At 47.6% G+C, this 19,901-nt stretch overlaps 1 protein-coding gene across 8 annotated transcripts in view; it reads right to left on the bottom strand.

The window, feature by feature from the left end:
• Positions 1 to 19,901, bottom strand: part of Apba2 (amyloid beta precursor protein binding family A member 2) — a 233,158-nt gene that overhangs the window by 210,764 nt on the left and 2,493 nt on the right. For 5 of the 8 annotated variants that reach the window (XM_029480035.1, XM_029480043.1, XM_029480038.1 and 2 more), the window contains exon 2: positions 16,499 to 16,659. The exons of 2 other annotated variants lie outside the window; for them this stretch is intronic. The gene's annotated coding sequence lies outside the window, so the exon portion shown is untranslated. Of the gene's footprint in view, positions 1 to 11,077; positions 11,133 to 16,498; positions 16,660 to 19,901 lie in introns of those variants that run through there. One more of the 8 variants, XM_029480036.1, reaches the window with a different exon arrangement.

Raw genomic sequence — 19,901 nt, 5'->3', positions numbered from 1 at the left:
ATATATATATATATATATATATATATATATATATATATATATATAAAGAAATCTTTATTTTAGGGGTATGTACACCAAGCCATCTGAGGGAATGCCACTGTCAGCACTGTTTCCTAAACATATGTGTGTAATGACAAGAGTCAACTTACAAATTAGGCACAGAAAGAGCTAATAATGAACTAGAACAATTACAACACCCTTCTAAAATGTTACATGAATATTCTATCTCCTCTCCATCTACGCCCCCTTCTCAGATGCAGATAGATATTTCTATTTTAGGACCACAGGTGACCATGGGTAACTTGAAACCATGGGACTGAGAGCTACAGATGAGCATCTACTGCAAGGCTGTAACTGGACGCTCTCATGCTCAGGAGAGCTGCAGAAGACTGATAAGGTCACCAGCAACAAGACCATGCAGCTGCAGACCCACACAGCCAGCATCACTTACAATTGTCATCACAAAGTCAGGTATGGTAGTAGATGTTTGCCATCCGAGGCCCAGAGGTGGAGACAAGTGGATCCCTAGAGCTTATGAGTCAGCCAGTGTAACCCAGTCCTAGTCAGCAAACTCTGAGCCAGGGGACCCTGTCTGGAATATGGTGGGCAACTCCTAAGATATGATACTCTGGCCTCCGTACAAATGCAAACACACGTGTGCACCTGTACACATATGCTTGCACACATACGTACCTGTACATACCCTTCCTATTCACATCTGATGGTCAGCCTCCCCACCCAGCAGAGGGGTGCTGTGCTGTGCAAACACACCAGTGGCTATCGAGGACACGGTTGTGACACTGCACTCCACTCCTGGGAAACACCAAGTGCCCTAGAGTTCAGTAAGCCCATGGTCATCTCTTGCACAAGTGCTGGAATCCATCTTGCTCCTTGCACATCTGACAAAGGGCGACGACATGCCAGACACGTTGCTCCAGATGAGGCTGCATCTACAGAGACATCACAGTCTCTAAATGGGGTACAGACCCCTCATCTAAACACTCGGCATCCCAGAAGTGGTGTGGCTTTCCGAGTGTTTCAGATTTGGGAATATTTGCTGAGGCTTATCTTGTCGTTATGACCCAAGTTTAAATGAGAAAGCCATGCTCCGTATGGAACTACATGAACTCTAGAAATACTCTATCTGTAGACAGTTTTATTTGGTATTTAAAAGACTTTTGTGTGTGATGTGAGATTTACATAAGGAAGAAAGTTGGAATTTTCCACTTGCAACATCGGATTGCTCAGAAAGTTTCAGGTTTTGAAGCATTCAGAAGAGAGATACTCAACCTATAATTTGATTTCACTTTGTTGAAAAATATTAAAAATAATAAGTATATATATTCATATAAAACATGGGTTGGCAGGCAGTGGTGGCGCACACCTTTAATCCCAGCACTTGGGAGGCAGAAGCAGGTGGATTTCTGAGTTCGAGGCCAGCCTGGCCTACAAAGTGAGTTCCAGGACAGCCAGGGTAATACTGAGAAACCCTGTCTCGAAAAAAAAAACAACAAGAACAACAACAACAACAACAAAATCTTGGGTTGAAAAATTCCCATAGAGAAAAAAATGGGAGGATTAAATACCAAGCTGACAATATCTGTCTATGCAGGATTTAAAAGGGGGAAGGAGAAAGGCTTTCTTTTTCTTGGTTATTTATTTCTACACTTTTAATTTTTATAATTAGTGTATATTTGTGTCATAACCAGAAAAAAGTAAATGGGGAAAAAAACTGCTTGTACAGAATGAAAGGCAAATGGTGCCTGAGTCTAGGAAGTCCCTGCCCCTTCAGGACCAAGGTCTTGTCATCCTTCAGCTCTGATGCCAGAAAACAGCTCTCTGTGTCTCCTCTAAAGATAGAGGGTAACTGCAGTCGGAGGCAGGCTTTCACACAGAGGAGTGTCACATCTATTTATCTTCATTATTAGCTCTTTGTTGTTAGATAATGAAACAATACACAAAATCTCCACCTCCCACAGACAGCAGAAGCATGGAGCTTGTGGGGAGTCAGTTCTGTTTCAGTCTTTGTGAGCTTTTGCATGGAGCTGAAAGGAATGATCACAACCACACACACACACACACACACACACACACACACACACACACCTTCCCCTCCCTGGGTGTTCAAACAACCCAGTGACCCAGTGAAGCTGAGGACCTGCACCTCTCTCTCCTTCTGGGTGAGGGGACACTGCCCCCATACATGGACCTCATCCCCAGTCCCACACCCTCTGGTCTGTGAGAGGTCACAGTGTTTGGGAATGAAAAGCTTTAACATTCACCACCAGAGGGTTCCCATGGAATGTGTTTCCATGCATAGAAAATGGCTGCAAAGTCTAGTTTGGAGGAACTGATGTAAATTGTTCCATTTTAAGTTCCTCAACCAGAGGAAATCTAAAAGTTCTTGCTTCCAGCCCAGCAGAGCGGATCCAGGAATCCACCACTTCTGCAAAAGGAGGACAAAGACCCTCTGGGAATCAGAACCAGGCAGCTTTTCCATCGATGCCCAGGGCTGCCAGCCGCTCTGGACACCAGCTGGGCTCCAACAGCTCCTACCAGCCATCTGACCCAGATGCCCCCTGTGGCTCTGTCTATTACCAAGTGACAGGGAAAATGAAATACATCTTTAAAAGCACAAGAGCCCAGGGGTCTAATCAGGGCCATCCAGGGGCAAGGATGTCTCCCTGGAACACCACCCAAGGGGAAGTTTCCCCACAAATCCTTGCTTTCCCCTCCAGACAGCACCAGCCAAGTTGGAGCTGTGTTCCATGGAGCAGCATATGAATGGTAGCTGGCGTGAGGTGTTACAGTTCCTCTCAGTGGAGTCTTCCAATGAGAGAGATGAGGAGGGGGTATGGAACAAACATGAGTGAATGAGAGAAGAGGGCTAGCTCAGTCAGTGAAGTGCTCACCATGAAATCACTAGGATTATCCCCAGAAACCACGTCAATATTTGGAAGTGGTAGCCAAGTGCTTGTCATCCCAGTGTCGGGGAGGCAGAGACAGTAGAATCTGTAAGGCTCTCTGGCCAGCCAGCCTAACCTACTCTGCAAGCTCCAGACCAAAAGAAAACCAAAGTAACACAGGTGGTGGTGTGCGCCTTTAGTCCCAGCATTCAGGAGGCAGAGGCATGTGGATCTCTGAGTTTGAGGCCAGCCTGGTCTACAAAGCAAGTTCCAGGACAACCAGGGATATGGAGAGAGACCCTGTCTTGAAAAACCAAAAGGAAGAAAAAGAAAGAAAAGCAGACAAAAAAAAAAGGATAGTACCTAAGGAACAACATCCAAAGTTGACCTTTGACCTCTGACCTCTACGTGCACATAAACACAAGCACACATGTATACACCAAAAGGGATAGAAAGAGGGAAGAGAAGAATGAAGGAAGAAGGGAAGCAAATATGCAATACAGGCAGGTCGAGTCAGGAAGGGAGCCCCCACCTCTCCCACAGGTCATGGGCAACAAAACATTTCTAGGGTCGTCTGAAGCAAGGCAGCTTGACTCGGCAATGTTATTTCAGAAAGCCTAGCACAAGAAAGACTCCTGGGTATTAAAAGAAGAAGAGAAAGAGGAAGAAGAAGGAGAAAGAAGAGAAAAGGAAGGAAAAGGAAAAGGGGAAGAGCCTGGGGGGAGTAGAGAGGAAAAGATTGAGACAGACAGACAGAAGGATGGATGGACAGACAGACAGAGCACAACTACAAAGACATCAATTATAACAGGAAAACATTCTCTACAACCCTGGAAACCAGTTCAATGTGACAGCACAAGCTCAGAGGACAGGATGCAAAATGAAGGATCTGTGAACACAGATGAAGCCCCCTAGAGATGGAGACACAGGGTGCTGGTGGCCGTGTGCCCAAGCCCAGGGGAAGGAGGCGATGAAATCAGTCCCAGCAGGAAAGAGCTCCAAGCCTGGTTTTTTTCTTATCTTTTTCCCCCTAATGCACTGAATTGTATACATGTAATAACTAAAAATAACATTTTTTAAAATAAAAATGTTCTCTTACCAAAGCTGCTTGAATGCTAAAAATGAGCTTGAAGCATAGGAAATTACCTATATTTGATCACTCTGACATATAAAAATAACAGCTTCATATGGCTCCATCTAATTTTGCCAAAACTCCAGAGAAGTGGTAAGACCTGTAGGAACCGTTTCCTCTGACAGGCTTCCAGGACAAAGGAGGGAACTCTGACTCACCCAGGGTCCCCATGCTACCAGCTTTCAATCCCTGAAAGGAAAGCCCTGGGCGCCGAGCAGTGGTGGCACACGCCTTTAATCCCAGCACTTGGGAGGCAAGCAGCTTTCAGTCCCCATAAGGAAAGCCCTGGGAGAACTGACTTCTGAAGAGAAATTCTGTCCAGTTCTACAGGCTGCACTCCATACATAGATGCTCCATTGCTTTGGGCCTCGGGTGGACTACCAGGGGGCACTCCAGAGCACACTATTCACCTCATAGCCAAGAAGACAAAGATAGAAAGGGCCACACTTCTCACACTCCCCTTTAGAGGAACACCCTGCCTCCAGTGACATAAAGGACTCCCATTCAGGCCCCTCTTCTGAAAAAGTCCTCCACATTATTACCTCCCAACAGCAGACCACTGGGATGAGCCTTTAACACATGGGCCTTTATGGCACATTTATCCAAACTACCCTAGTCCACAGTAGAGTGGGTCTTCTGCCTTCTAAGGGGCATGTTTCTTATTCTAGCCTATTGCCTGCTTTCCCTGCCACATGCAACACAGTACCGCATACCAAGTCCCATGTCCTTCAGCATTCCTATGATCTTGCAAAGGGTATTTACTGGTGTTGCAGGTGGGAGGAGCTGATGATGGACAAGCACTGCCACCTACCCAGGCTGCAGGGACAGCTTGCGTCCCTGGCAGGCTCAGGTGAACTTCCACTGAACCAGAGCCACCTCTCAGACTGCACAGCAGGTCTGAGCCTGTTTAAAGGCTTTTTCTCCCTTCCACTTCTTCCTATGCCTCGGCTAAACACATAGAAGGTGACAGGAAAGTGAAAGAACCTGAACCTAACTTCTGCAGCCCAAGGTTTTAGCCGCTGGGCTCAATTTTCAGGCAGCCCCCTCCTTGGGAACCAAACAGATGGATCGGTGTGACCATGGACATAAATCTCCAGCACCAGCCCCACCCACACAGACACTCAGCCTTCTGCCTTCTCACTGGACCATCAACCACACATCAGCCTTTTGTCTACTAGGATCGATATTTAAAAAAAAAAGACCCCTGTGGCCCCAGGGATTAATTATAAGAGAGAAGCAGAGGTCAGAGGCTCAGCTGTCCAAAGTCATCAAAAAAAATCAAGAGTGACCATACCCTGAGTGGGCTGGGGAGAGTGGTACAATTCCCCAGGCACCCAGTGCCAGAAAATGGGGAAATATGCTCATGTGACTGGGTTTATTTCTCTTGACAATGGTTTCTAAGTAAGGAGAGGGACTATATCAGAGAACATTTTTCAAGCGCTCAGATACTTGGGACATACACAAATATATATTCTAAATGTTGTTATAGCTTGGACCTTATTCATCCACCCCCAACGCACCATTGTGCTGAAGGCTTGTTCCCTGCTCAGAGATGGAGGTGACCAGATGGGAGGGCTCTGACCTCATTAGTGGATTCATCCAGTGAGGTAGCAACTGCTCAGAGGGTCTCAGGGGGACAGACAGTATTCTAAAAAGAAGCTCACCCTGTGCTTCAAGATGACCATGAAGTGAGAGATCTGTCTGACATGTGCCCTTCTCGGTGATGCCCTGCCTTGCCACCAGCCCAGAGCAATGGAATCAAGATGCTGAAATCTCTAAAACCATGAGTCCTCTCCTTTCTCCTTCTCAGTCCTCTCTGCTTCCAAGTTCTGCTTCAGATACTCGGTCACAGAGATGGAAATCTAGCTACCTCAAACACTAGACCAAACACAGTCCCTGTTTTCTTAGAAATAAGAGGCCAAGAGCGGATGTCCCAGCTCCAGCTCTGGAGCTACCACCAACGGCAATGCCACTCAATCTGATTTGGAATTTTAAGAGATTTTTATAGGGGTTTGGGGTTGTAGTTTTGTTTTATGTGTGCACATATATATGCATGTGGTGTACATGTGCTTGCAGGTGCACAGGCACATATGTGTGCATGCATGTGGAGGCCTGAGGCTGATGTCAGATGCATTTCTGATCACTTCCTTCCTTATAGTGAAAGATAAGGTCTGTCACTTGACCCTCCCTGATCTGGCTAGGCTAGCCAGCCACCATGCACCAGGGATGAAGTTCCCACCTCCTGCATGCCAAGGTTACATTAAGCTATGTCCTGCCAGCATGGATGTGACCACTGGGGCACTGGATCTTTGTGCCTGCTCATGTGTTCACGTGCTTGTCTGGCCAAGTGTGTGACTCCAGGAACCATTTCCCCGGCCCCAGCTTTATGGTTTTTGAAGGCTGAGCCTTACAGGAAAATGACAATATGCTTATCATGATTTATGAAGCGAGACTTGTCCACTATAACTAATTAAGTCCTTTCTCCAAATGTCCCTGTTCCAAGTCCCTATCCAGAGAACCACACCAGACTCAGTCGTCTGCCTCCTTGCGGCTGTGACAGCTACTCAGACCTTCCTTCTTTATGATGACCCAGAGTCATTGTCCTCAGCCTTCCTAATGCCACAGCCCTTTAACACGGTTCCTCATGTTGTGGTGACCCCCACTATAAAATCATTTTGTTGCTACTCTGTAACTGTAATTTTGCTACTGTTATAAATTGTAATGTAAATATGTAATATTTGGGATCTCTGATATGGGAGCCCCCAACAGCTACAACCCATAGGTTGAAAACCTCTGACCTAGACACTCTTAAAGACTACCAGGGAGGTAGCATGTCAAATGTCTCTCAGCTGGAACTTGTCTAAAGGGGTTCTCTCTCATGTTTACACAGAGGTTATGGGTCTAGGAAGAGAAACCTCAAGCCCTCTTTTCTCTTCACACGGTACCACAGACATGTTGTCAGTGATTCACTGAGGCTGCGGACCTTGGCCACTGGGCTCGGATAAGCAGCATCTTGGTCTCCCTTCTGCACACTGAGCTTTGGCAAGATGTCTCAGTGTGAAGCCCACCCCTGAAGTGTAAGACCAATGTCACCTGCTTTGCTCCTGTCATCAACCGTTACCCCAAGCATTCACGCTGCTGAACCCCGAGTTTGACCTTTTATCCACCTATATACCAACACACATCCAAAGCTCCCTCAGGGCAGAAACCAGGCTTCCTTACTCTGCCTTTGGTATGTGTGCCAGAACCACCCAGAAAAATCACTGAGTTCTTTACTACAGGTGAGAAGTCTTGACCTTGGAGAAGCCAACGGGGGCGGGGGGGATTTTTGTCAGCAGTCTGGCTCCTCTGTTTATTGTCCAGAGCAAAAACAACTATTGGCAACATTATAATCAGTGAAGGGGGAATTTAAAAAGGACTAACATTCTGGACCACTCCATCCTTCAAGTTTGATCAACAGTCTCCATGCCAACAGATGCAGATGGAGACCTGAGACTGAAAGCACAAGAACACTCAGAGAACTGACTTTCTACACTCAGTTCTGGAGCTCTGGGTGTGTGTGTGCGCGCGCGCACATAAGTGTATGGGTGAGTGTGTGTGTGAGCATGTAGGTGTGAGTGTGCTCACAAATGTGTATGTAAATGTGTGTGTGAGTGTGTAGGTGTGAGTGTGCTCACAAATGTGTATGTAAATGTGTGTGTGAGTGTGTAGGTGTGAGTGTGCTCACAAATGTGTATGTGAATGTGTATGTGCACATGTACATAAGTGTGTGGGTGAGTATGTAGTGAGTGTGTGTGTGTGTGTGTGCGTGTGTGTGTGTGCGTGTGTCCTGTTCATAAAATTCCAGTCATGGTCAAGGCAACATCAGGACTCCTAGAGGTAGAAGACCATCCATATCACAAGCATGTACACTTTGAGCACACATCCCCAGGAAGAGAGCTGTGGTCTCTCTATGTAGGCTGGATGCTAAGGGCCCAGGTGCCAGACCCTGGGCACAGTAACCCAATATTCTGCCTGTCCAGGGGAACAATATGGATGCACTTTCTAGGCCTCCACGATACTGACTAAATGATTGTACTTTCTGATTCCAGGGCTGGAGGAGAGCCCCAGAGTGAAGCCAGGAATACAGAGTGACTCCTGTCACATGCCGCTACCTTATTTTATTTGATCTTCTGGGAACAACTGCAGAAGAGGTTGCTGATGCAGACCTGTGCCTGATCCTTCAGTTTCAGTGCGGCAGAGAGGGTAGGAAAGTTGAGGAAACAACGTTTGACTTTTTTTTGACTGAGCAGTTACTGAACTCAAGGCAAAGCATGGGTTGTTGAGAGTCCTTGAGCAGCCCCAGCCATGGTCAGGGTGATGGAGAGTATAAGCGCAAATGAAGGACATGCCAATGGACACTCCAAAGAAGCATCCATAGCCTTTGGATTAGGGTAAGGAGGCAAGAGCCTCCCTCTCCACCAAACAGCTATTCGGTTCCGAAGAGTCTGACATTCAAAGTCCTTGCACGGTGACAAAAACATAGATGAGATCAGACATCCCACAGAGGAAAACAGGATGCACATGTAATCTGCTGGGCCACTGGGGTCAAAGCACACTGAATGAGTGTCCAGCTGTTCCATCACCACATCTGGAGAAGCTATGCAAAAATCAGAGCAGGCAGTACATCTAGAGACACAATGTCGCCAGACACCACAGCAGCAAAAATGTCATCAGACACACCACAGCATGGTCATTACAGTCATGATACCACCAGACACACCACAGAGGCATCACTACTGTCACAATGTCACTAGATACATTACAGCACAATAGCCATAGTCATGATGTCACCAGATACCACATAGCATGGTCACTGAAGTCACAATGTCACCAGGCACACCACAGCAGCACCACCACAGTCACTATGCCACCAGACACAGCACAGCATGGTCACTGAAGTCACAGTGTCACCAGGCACACCACACCAGCATCACCACAGTCGCCATGCCACCAGACACAGCACAGCATGGTCACTACAGTCACAATGTCACCAGTCACTGCAGTCTCAATGTCACCAAATACAGCATAGCACAATAACCACAGTCACAATGTCACCAGACACATCACAGCAGTACAATATCAAGATGACAGGAAATACTAAGGAGGATATGGAAGCCCAGTTGAAACAAGTGTGAGAGATCATCCCTGTATTGTTATACAGAGACCTGGAGTCTGCAACCAGGACTGGCACATGCCACCCTTCAGAGCATCTAAGAGGGTGATAGCACATTTCATTAGGATTCATCCAGCACTGCCACCACCAAGCGGTTAATTCACAAAGCCCAACACCATAGGCTCATATTCAGGAAACGGCACTGTTACCATCCCCACCCAGAGCCATGCTATCAACTGGGTCTTAGGAGCCTGGAGAACCCGGGCCAGACTAGGAAAGGTCAGGGAGAAGGATCATGAGAACCCATGTCATGAGGTCAAGCCCTGGAACAGCCTCTGCTACCTGCTTCTGCTATCCCTAGACCTTGACCCTCATCTTCTTATCTGTCCTTACTTACATAGAGCAGGATTGATTCAGCACTGGACTCTCGAAGCCAAGAAGAAGTAGCAAATATGAGGGTTACCATGGCCAAGTGTGCACACACAGAGGCACCTCCATCCCAAAACCTTGGGATGACCATGAACAGCCCACTGAGCTGTGCCTTCTTCACAGGACCTTAAGGAGGAAACAAATGCATGCATGCATGCATGCACTGAGCCGCTCATAACAGGGTGGACACACAGAATACCAAAGCCTTCAACAGCCCACTGTGGACTCTACAAAGGTGCAAATGACCCTTGGCCATGGTGGTACACTTGCCAGCCAGTTCAAGCCTATGAAATCAATGTGGCCAGGACTGGCAAGAGTGCCCTCTACAGTCATGGACCTGTCATGGGTTCACAGTCAGTACATGGGAACCAAGCACAGAACAGGGAGGGCTAAAGCAGAGTCTAGAGCAATGAGGAGTTGGATATTGTTTGGGTAAGTGAGGGGGTCCCCTGGATGCCTATGCTTGATTCCAGAGGCTGAGGCAATGTTAGGAGGTAGTAGGGCCTTTAAAAGGTGGGGCCTAGTGTGAGGAGCACACTGTAGTATGCTCTTAAAGGAGAAATTGGAACTTTATATACACTAACACCAACACCGTTTCTCTTCTTGACTCCTGACCCCTGTGGCATAAGCAGTTGGCACCTACCACAGCTTCCCCTACCATGCGCTGCTGTAAGCCAAAAGCAACAGGGCCAAGGGACACAAAGTGAGACCTTTGAAATGATGACCCAAAATAAATGCTCTTTATTCTTATTGCATTGATTATCTTGGGAAGTTTGTCATAGCAACAAAAAGCTAACACAAAGTCCATCAGTAGAAGGGTGGTCATGCCAGGGAGAGACACAAAGAGGACCAGCTCCTCTGGGGATCTGGAATGATGGGCCCTGGTCTAAAGGGAGCCTCTACCCATGATCCCTGAGCTGCAAGAATGTGGGACTGACCGCAAGGACTGTCACTGGAAAGGCAATGTCCCGTGCAATTAGGAGTTGTCCATGCATTAAGTACCTGATTACACTTCTTCAAGCCCCTGGATTCCCACTCAATGAAAAAAGTACTTGGATGCTTTGACATTTGGGTTAATTGGGTCTGGTTTGCTTTAGAAAGAAGCTGGCCTTTGGAGAATGCCCATCCAAACCAAAACTTGCGCTACGTACAGAAAGAAAAGCTCACATTACCTAAGTTACATATCCACACAACTAAATCCGGAAGGATCTCAGCGCACTGCCTGGTTTGTCTACTCTCCAAACACAGTTGGTGTCTAACAATGAATAAGCATTCATTGTGATGGAAGAGTTTACCTCACATTAAGCATTAGCCATGGCAGCAGTAAAATAAGTCAGCAGTCAGTCGACTGAAGTTCTCCGTGAAATTTTTAAAGCAGTACACTATTCTACTTTAAACTTTTACTAACATACAGTCTGCGGGCAAAAGGTTCTACATATCACACATGGAACATACCAGCCCCCAAGGAGGTCCATTTCCATCCTGTGCAGCCTCCACTCACGACCTGCAAGGACAGCACCCGACATGGATGAAGTTGAACACCATGTAAACTGACGCATGCAGCACAGACTGTAGGACTTAGGACTTTGACATCCTGTGGAAAGACCCATCGGTCCCATGATGCATACTTGCAGATTCTCCATTCCCCACTTGCTGCACTGCACTGTACTCCGTGTGAGAACTAAGCCCAGCATCCTCATCCTCTCTTCTGCAGACGGTTATGTGGTGTGTCTGCATGGTGTGTCAACACCAGACAGCTGTGTTAGTTTCTCTTGACTGCTATTACAAATTGTCAGGAAACTGAGTAGCTTAAAACACATTACATTCTCACAGTTCTTGGTGTTTTGGTAGGTGGACATTAGGTGTCAGCAGGGCCATGGCCTCTACAGAAGGCTCCTGGAGACAGTCCATCATCCCTTGTGTCATCCAATTTTTTTGCGGCTACTGGTATTCCTTACATTGCAGCTGCACGGTAGGAATCTCTGACTTTACTCAGTATACTGCCCTTTTTCTCTCTGTGGCCAGCCTTCCTCTGACTCTCCTATAAGGACCCTTAGTGCAGTATTCAGGGCCTACCCAGATAACCCAGGAGTCTCTCATGTACTGATCCTTAATCAGTTTGTAAATCACTGACACCAAAGGCAACCTCCATAGGGGTTAGGACACTGGAGTGTTTGGGGCCCTCATACACACTGCACATTTACTGGGATTGATACTGCTCATGAAGCTGCACATGGGAGTTTAACTTTAGCTGATACCATGAGATTACTTCCTCAGGCAGCTGTGAGGATTTATACCTAATAGGCAACTACAATTCCAGTTGCTCCACGGTCTCCCTACACCTATCATTGCCTGCTCTTGATCACAGCTAGCCTGGTGTATGTGGGATTTGCTTTGCATTTCCCTAATAGCTAGACAGAGTTTGGAACCATTTTGTCTGTGTGTGTGTGTGTGTGTGTGTGTGTGTGTCTGTGTGTGTGTGTCTGTGTGTGTGTGTGTGTCTGTCTGTCTGTCTGTCTGTCTGGGCATTTGTGTACTGTGCATATATAACATTTTCTATCCCTTTTCCTATGTGGTTGCCTGGCTTTTTCCTTGTAGATTACACAATGCACTGTTGAATTTTAAGTATTTGCTAAAATACTTAAAATACTGAAGACGAATATGCAAAATAAAAAAAAAAAAAAAACAAGGTGCTGAGGTCTCAGATGTAAGGTCCGAACAATCCGTTAACATTAACTCTAGAAAACGAATATCCATCGAGGACTCCAGGTGAACATCAGCTTGGATGGCTTCCAGTAAGGAATACAAACGACAGCACGCTGCTCACTGCAGGGAACTGGGTGAATAGGACAAAAGTGAGCCTCCACCTAAACCTGGAAACCAAAGCTGATGCTGCCTACTGACTGAGGGACAGTCACTAGGAGGATAAATTCTGCTTGCATTTCCACGGCTAGGTGTGACTTCTGTGGGTCCTTCCTGGTGCCACGGGAGTGGATGACCAAGTCAACACAGCAAAGACCCATGTCTGGAATAAAACATTGGTTCCCATTGCAATAGCGCCAGGGTGGACACAGCAAGGTGGCCGTGTTAATAAAACAGTTCTGCTGTGGCCTGTGAGACGTTAACTACATCATGCTGTCAAAGAAGGCGGACTGGAGACGCAGTCAGTGGGAACTGCAGTAGAAACCCCAAGTGTCTGATCAAAACCATCAAGATGGCAGGAGGGTCTGCACACAGTGCACACACACACACACACACACACACCAAGTACAAGCTTCCTGTTTTCCAAATATCAGCAGGTCAGTCCCAGCTCTAATACCTGAGAATAAGAAGCCAGAGGGTGACGGGGCACTATGACCTCATGGGAAAGAACAGGGCCCCACACCTCCACACTGAGCCAAAGAATAAAACAGGCCGGCTGCGTTTCCAAAGATGGGTACCTTTGCAGCCCAGACTGCTACCTGGCATGCTGGAGGAAAAGCAGCCCAAAGAGAATAATGGCTGCTTCATCCTGTCGGAAACTAAAGGGGAAGAGGAAGTGGAAGCTGCAGCCCTCATGTCTCTGGGCTACCAAGGAAGCACTAAAACATCCTCTCACTGCTGCTATGCTGTTAAGGCTGGGAACTCCCACCCAGCAGAAGGGTTCAGGATATCTGACCACAACCACAGCTCTGCCTTGCTCCAAGCCTGGGCCATAGCCAGCCCAGAAGTGGCAGTAGCCAGAAAGCCATGGGAGGCCAGGAAATTGTCACCTGTGTCCCAGCTAGGCCAAGGCTGGCTGTATGCAGACAAAGAGGTGCTCGGCTGATACCTCCTACTGCAGTCTGTCCTGAGAGCCACCTTCTCTCAGCAGACAACCGGAAACATATTTCCTGGGGTCTGCGCCCAGCCTAGGGTAAGTCAGGCGAAGCTGCACAGGTTAACTCTGTGTGAGCAAATTAATAATATGATGTATGATTTCTCATAGATCTTGTCGTGCCTGTAGAAGTGCAGGGGCAATTTAATCTAGCAAGCCTATAAATCTCTAAAGGGTGAAATTAAACATCCAAGCTCATGAGGCGGGGATGCAGCAGCCACGGCCTCCTACAGAGCACCCTGGGGACAGAGGGGGACCCTGGCAAAACTGCTCTTATATCCTCAGAGAACCCCTCTTGGTGACCTTAACATGGTCCCAGGTCCCCAACTGAGCCTTATTCTGCCCTATATCCCTGTGTGCATCACCTCTACTGTTGATATGACCATCATAAGGCCCCTAACAGCCAGCCATTCACCCATGATCCTACTATCAGGTCTTGAGGCACGGTTCCAGAAAATCCACTATAGCTTGCTCAGTAAACTGTATTATGATCACTCCATCTGCTCTGTTCCCAACCCCTCAGGACCACCCAAGGCCGTTCCAGTCCTATCAGTCAGGATGCATAAACATCATGCACGCATCTGGGTCCTGACCAACACAGACTAACTAATCCCAATGCCAGGAAACTAGCCCCTCCCCTGAGCCCTGGATTCCCCACAAAGGATAGCCCTTCTGCTCTAAAAGGGCAAATTCAGCCCCTCCTCTAGAATGAGGTCTGTGAACAGTACCCCCATCCTATGCCCTACACTCACACCACCCAGTTTGTGAATTCCTGGGAAAACCTTGGATCTATGTTTAGGACTCAGCTCTGGTACCATGAAACACTCTCCAGCAGCTTCCCCCACCCTCACCCCCACCCCACTCCATGACAACTTCATACAGCTCTACGTAGGGCACAGAGAAGAAAAATTTAGCAAGTACTCAGAAAATATCCATTGGATGGATGGATGGATGAATGGATGAATGAGCAGAGCCCTCAACAAAGGGTCTTAGAGGCAATTAAAGTAAAGCATTTGACTTCTCAGTTTGAGCATAGAAAAGTTCCTGTGTATCCAGTCAAGTGAATGATATGGCTAAGTGAGAGGCTACCCTTTAAATGCCCAGAAACCTTCCTATCCCCCACTTCCTGTATTAAATAAATAGTATATATGATGGATAAATCAAACGATATATATACGGACTAAAGGTACAGTTTCACAAAGCAAAGGGCAGGGAACGTTACCAATCCAGGCCCCCTCAGAACATCCCTCCACATGGGATCAGTGCAAGTTGGGGGATGGGACTGCCCCAGGGAAGAGCAAATCAAGTATAGCGGCTTCCTTCACCACTGCTGATCAAGCCAAGATCTGCCTGTGATCAAGGAGAAAATCAGGACTTTCTAAAATGGAATTAATTTCAAAGCTAAAATCTGCTAATGCCCAGGAGTAAGTCAAGACTGGCAGTTTCCAACTCAAAACATCACAAAGACAGGGCCCCAGATCCAATGGCAGCCCCACACACGAGTTACAGTGCCCGGGCACTCCAAGAGCAGAAAGCGTTCCCAGGGGAATCTTTACCACAAAGCGAGACATCTAGCAGGGAGGTGGGTTAAGAAAACTGACCATATTCAGTGCCATTCCCTGGAGAACAGAGACCAAGACAGACTCACTCCTGCTTCTGGGGCTCAAGATCTGTCTAGGACCCACAGCTGGAATCAGCCCACACATCTGTCAGGCAGCAGCTACCATGGTCACCAGCCACAGCCCAAGGTGGCACCAGGTATCTAACACATGGCAGGCAGGATAGATCTCTCTCTCTCTCTCTCTCTCTCTCTCTCTCTCTCTCTCTCTCTCTCTGTGTGTGTGTGTGTGTGTGTGTGTGTGTCTGTCTGTCTGTCTGTCTCTCTCTCTCTCACACACACATACACACACACACTCAGATGACACGCTCACACATGTACATGTACACTCTGACCATGACTACACTGCCTGAGGAACGTGTGCACACATGCAGATTCCATTTCATCCTTACTGTCACTCTCTGGCTGGTGAAGAAAGTAGTGCAGATATACGTGTGCCCTTCTCAGGACAAGCCTAGTCACACTGGAAGGAAGATGGCAGGCCATGCCCACCCTCCCAAGCCTCCGATTCCTCACACTCATCCCACTCTGTTGCTCTGCCCTACCCGTGACAGCTGTCAGCAGCTCTGGATAATACGGACAGATGTTACAGCACATGGCTCACTTACTACACTGAAAGACCCAGAAACTGTGTTTTATGTGAACAACGTGCACGCTTGCTGTCAGAGAGACCTGAGAAATCCATCATCCCTAAATGCATGCACTCACTCAATGGATGGCTCTCCTGTTTGGGAAACAATAAATTCCTCAAGAAAATTGCTAATCAAGCCAACTGGGAAAAGCCATAAACTATATATATTTTTAAATTAACAATGCACACAATGGTTCAGAGTCATTCATATTTAGCGTCCCCTTGCTGGGAATCAATTCCAGGCATATAAAACCAAACAAATGAAACAAAAATAAAACGCACGCACACATAAACACACATATATAAGTACTCACATCAACTGAGACTTCTAAAGACCAGCCTCACACTCCTAGCTGCTGCCTACTAATTTAGGTTTACTCAGAAGTGGCTGAGTGGCTCCAAACCAAGCATGCCCTCTGCCATTGCTTCTGGAGACCAGAAATGCTGAGTCCATGCTCACTTCAAGCGTAAAATGGAAAACGCCCAGGGTCCCATCAATGGCAGCCTTTCTGGTGCTCCCCAGCCCCATCCCTATCGCTATGGCACTTGACATCCTGTCCATCCAGCAACCGATTCTCCAAACACATACGGCAAACTAACCCTGTGCACACTAAGGATAGGGAAAGGTCCCAAGTCCTAGTCAGAGCCGCCCAGTTTATAATATCCTAGGAAATGATCCTCCCTATCCCAAAGAACAGTGGGAGGGAGATGTGCCCACACCCTCTCCAAGCCCCAAGGCTGATTCCAGTTTCCAGGTTCTTAGCTTCTCACCTGTAAATTACCGCAAGTCCAGGCACTTCCAGTGAGAAAGAAAATCATTTAAAACAGTAAACACTGAGAGCCAAAGTTCTGCACACAGAGCTGTTCCTTGCAGACTCACTTCTGCTGGCTTCTTCATCAAACCACCTTCAGATGCTGGAGTGCTTCAGTGCCTAGGAAACACTTCTGTAGTCAGTCAATGAAGGCAGCTCAACCACATGCTTTTATCTTTCTCGTCTGGTCTTTCAATCACAAAACAACAGGTGTGTCTTGCTTTGGATTAACACTTCAGAGTTCAGAAAGCATCTATGCTAGGTTCTCTTACCAGGCTACCATTGAAACTCACAAACCTCGATTCCCCAGTCAAAGAAGAAAAAGCCACAATCAGCCTGAAGCCACAGAGGCACCCCCATGAAGCCACTGCCATCATAACAGAAGCTTGCATGAATTCAATACTGGTTTCCATCCATGCCTCAAAACGGTTTTAGACAGAGAGAAAGGTTCCAAGGCCAAAATCTTGCACACAGCCCCAGGGACAGAGGCAGGGGCAGGCTGGAGTCAAGTTCCTGTTTTTCTAGAGCCCATCCTCTCTTCCTACCTCCATTTCCTCGGGAAACCAGGGCAGCTCATAGGTCAGAATGCAGGCAATGGAGTCAGGCAAGAAAGGGCACCCAGCAGGGAGAGCTGGCCAGAACAGACAGGCAAAAACTCAGCACCCTTGAGACACTGGGTCTGACTGTGTACAAGAGAAGTTTAGAAACATCCAGCAAGGGAGAGAAGAGCTGAAAGACGGCTCAGAAAACCAGGGCACCTGACACTAAGCAACCCAGGCAGAAAGAAAGGCCTTTCCAAGTTGTCTTCTAACCTCCAGGTGCATGTATCTAAGTGTGCACACATACCTAAGCGTGCACACATACACGCACACATATGAGGGTAATAAAATGTAACAAACAATGGGGGACAGAATAAACTACTAGAGAAAAAAAGAAAAGAAAGACGGAAGATAAGGAGACCTGAGCAAGAAGGCCTGCCTCCCAAAGCATTGCTGTGGAGGCACCTGTAAGAGCAAGAAAGGCTAACTCTGGTAGCTGGGGAGGCGAGGTGGGGATGCTGCCTGCCTGCAGACAATCTAAGCCAATAAAAATGCAAAAGAACCTTCAGTGGGAAGCCAGAAGGCCCATTCTATGAGCTGGACGAGCCTTATACCACATTCTCTTCTAATCTCCATCAAAAGCAGGCTAGCAGGGTCCAGTACTGTGGTTCTGCTTTATTCCTGACCTCGAGATCCTGCACTAGGTATCAGGATCCAAATATGAAGACCATTTGGTTCCAGCCCTAGTTATAGGGAAAGGCAAAGATAACAACGCCCTTGGGGTTCAGGCATCCATTCATCCCACAATAGCACAGAGGGTCTGCCATGTGCCAGGCACAGTTCGAGACGCTAGGGATACAGGAGTGAATGGTCTTTACATTTGAGTAGTAAGAGACAGACAAGAAACAATGAGTACTGTATATATGAGTGAGCCGATGGGTTTGGGTGATAAGGAGAGACACAAGCTCCATTAACAATCGGGAAGCAGAGCCAACATATGGAGGGGGGTCAGGGAGCTGGTATATAAACAGACAGTGGAATAAATCATAGAGCAAGCCAAGCAGGCATCTGAGGGGGCTACGGAACAGGAATCCATGCTGAGGTACAAACAAGACTAACAAGGGATGAGAGGGTAAGAGCCCACCTTAGCTGGAGTCATCAAGGAAGAATACTATGGCTTGGCCACGGTGGAAGACTGTGGCAGAGTGGGTGGGTGGTAAAACAAGGGCAAACCAGGCAGGGGCTGTCTGCCAGGAGCTGGGCAGCCTCAAGAGATGGTGCTTAGAGAAAGAAAGCTACAGAAATCAGGCTGTGCGAGGATGTAGGTGTGGTGTGGTGTGGACAATGGGGAATCACTGACCACGTAGGAGCCTAGCATTGCTCCAATTGACTGAGGTGAACCAGTCTCAAAAGTTCAATCAACTCCAGGAAACCTCAGGGCAAGCACGAAAAGTATAACCCAGAACCAGCTTTCTCTGTGAGTAAAGGCATTTGCGGCCAAGCCTGATGAACTGAGTTCAATCCCCAGAACCCCTATGATAGAAGCAGAGCAGTAACTCCCACAAGCTGTCCTCTGACCTCTTACTCTGCGGCATGTGTGTGTTCCCTGCCACATAAACAAACAAATACAAAAACCAACAACAACAACCAAAAAGAAAAAAAAAAAAAACCTGTCACAAATCCGCAGTCAAGCCTAACCTACTTAGATAGGGCTACCCATCTGTATCCACCAGTGGGTGAAGTTTCACAGAGCCTAACAGCATGACCTTGAGGGTGTTGTCCTCTTAGTGTTCCCTTGAATGTCCGGACGGGGACAGAGTGAGGACCAGCTGCAGGAGAGGCGAGAAGCCATGAGTGCTGCTGACTCAGCCAGCAGGCTGCCTGGAGACTCCTGCTGGCCCTGGCCCAGCTGGTGGGTGGGGCATCAGAGAGGAGGAGCTGGAAGAGAGAAGCCCCCCCCACCCACCCCCCCCCACCCCCGAGATTAGCTGTCACCTAATCTTCCTCCAAGGGAATGAGTAAGCACCCTTCTAGCCCCTGCCCCCTGGGCCAGCATCCCAAGTATAACCTATGTCAGAAATGCCTGCCTGCCAACCAGCAGTCACACCACCCCTCACCAGTGGCTTACATGCCTCTGATCCTCATCGCCAGCAAGAAGAGGAGGCAGGAGCAGGAAAAGAGGGCACACGGCCCAGGCTGCCACCATACTAAGGATGAAGGCTGTCGGGCAGGATATGCAGGTATCTGCCATTTGGTTTGGAAGGCCCTCCAGGCCAGTGAGGCTGTTCAGAACCTCCACAACTCATCTGTCCCTAGGATTGTCAAGAACCGCTGTGGTATCAGTGGAGACCCTCACCTGTTGAACTTCATGAGAGCAGAGGACAGACAAGGATGCAGCAGTAAACTGAAGACTAGAGGATTCCTCTGTGGTCAGGTAGATCCTACCCCCATTCTGCCTCTCCAACAGGACACAGTGACCAGTGCCCAACCTAAACAAAGCCTGGTAGATGCCAGCCTTACTATCAAATGCTTTTTTCCTCTGAGTTCCTCAGTTTTGTCTAGGAAAAGTCAAGGTGTTTCAACACTCCCTCTCAGCCTCCAGGGGTGAGATTGGTGTCTTTTACAATTATCTTTTATTTTTATCTGGCATTTCTTAGCTCGGTTGGCAAATTAGATATTTATGCACCTCCATTTCACAGACCATCTCTACCAATTATTACTGTGAAACTAATATTTTATTCAAAAAAGGAGGAAGGAAAAGAAGAAGAAGAAGAAGAAGAAGAAGAAGAAGAAGAAGAAGAAAGAGAGAGAAAGAGAGAGAGA

Source organism: Mus caroli, chromosome 7, assembly GCF_900094665.2.
Source record: "Mus caroli chromosome 7, CAROLI_EIJ_v1.1, whole genome shotgun sequence".
In the NCBI taxonomy this organism is placed as follows: Eukaryota; Metazoa; Chordata; class Mammalia; order Rodentia; family Muridae; genus Mus; species Mus caroli.
This window is presented reverse-complemented; position numbering and strand designations above follow the sequence as displayed.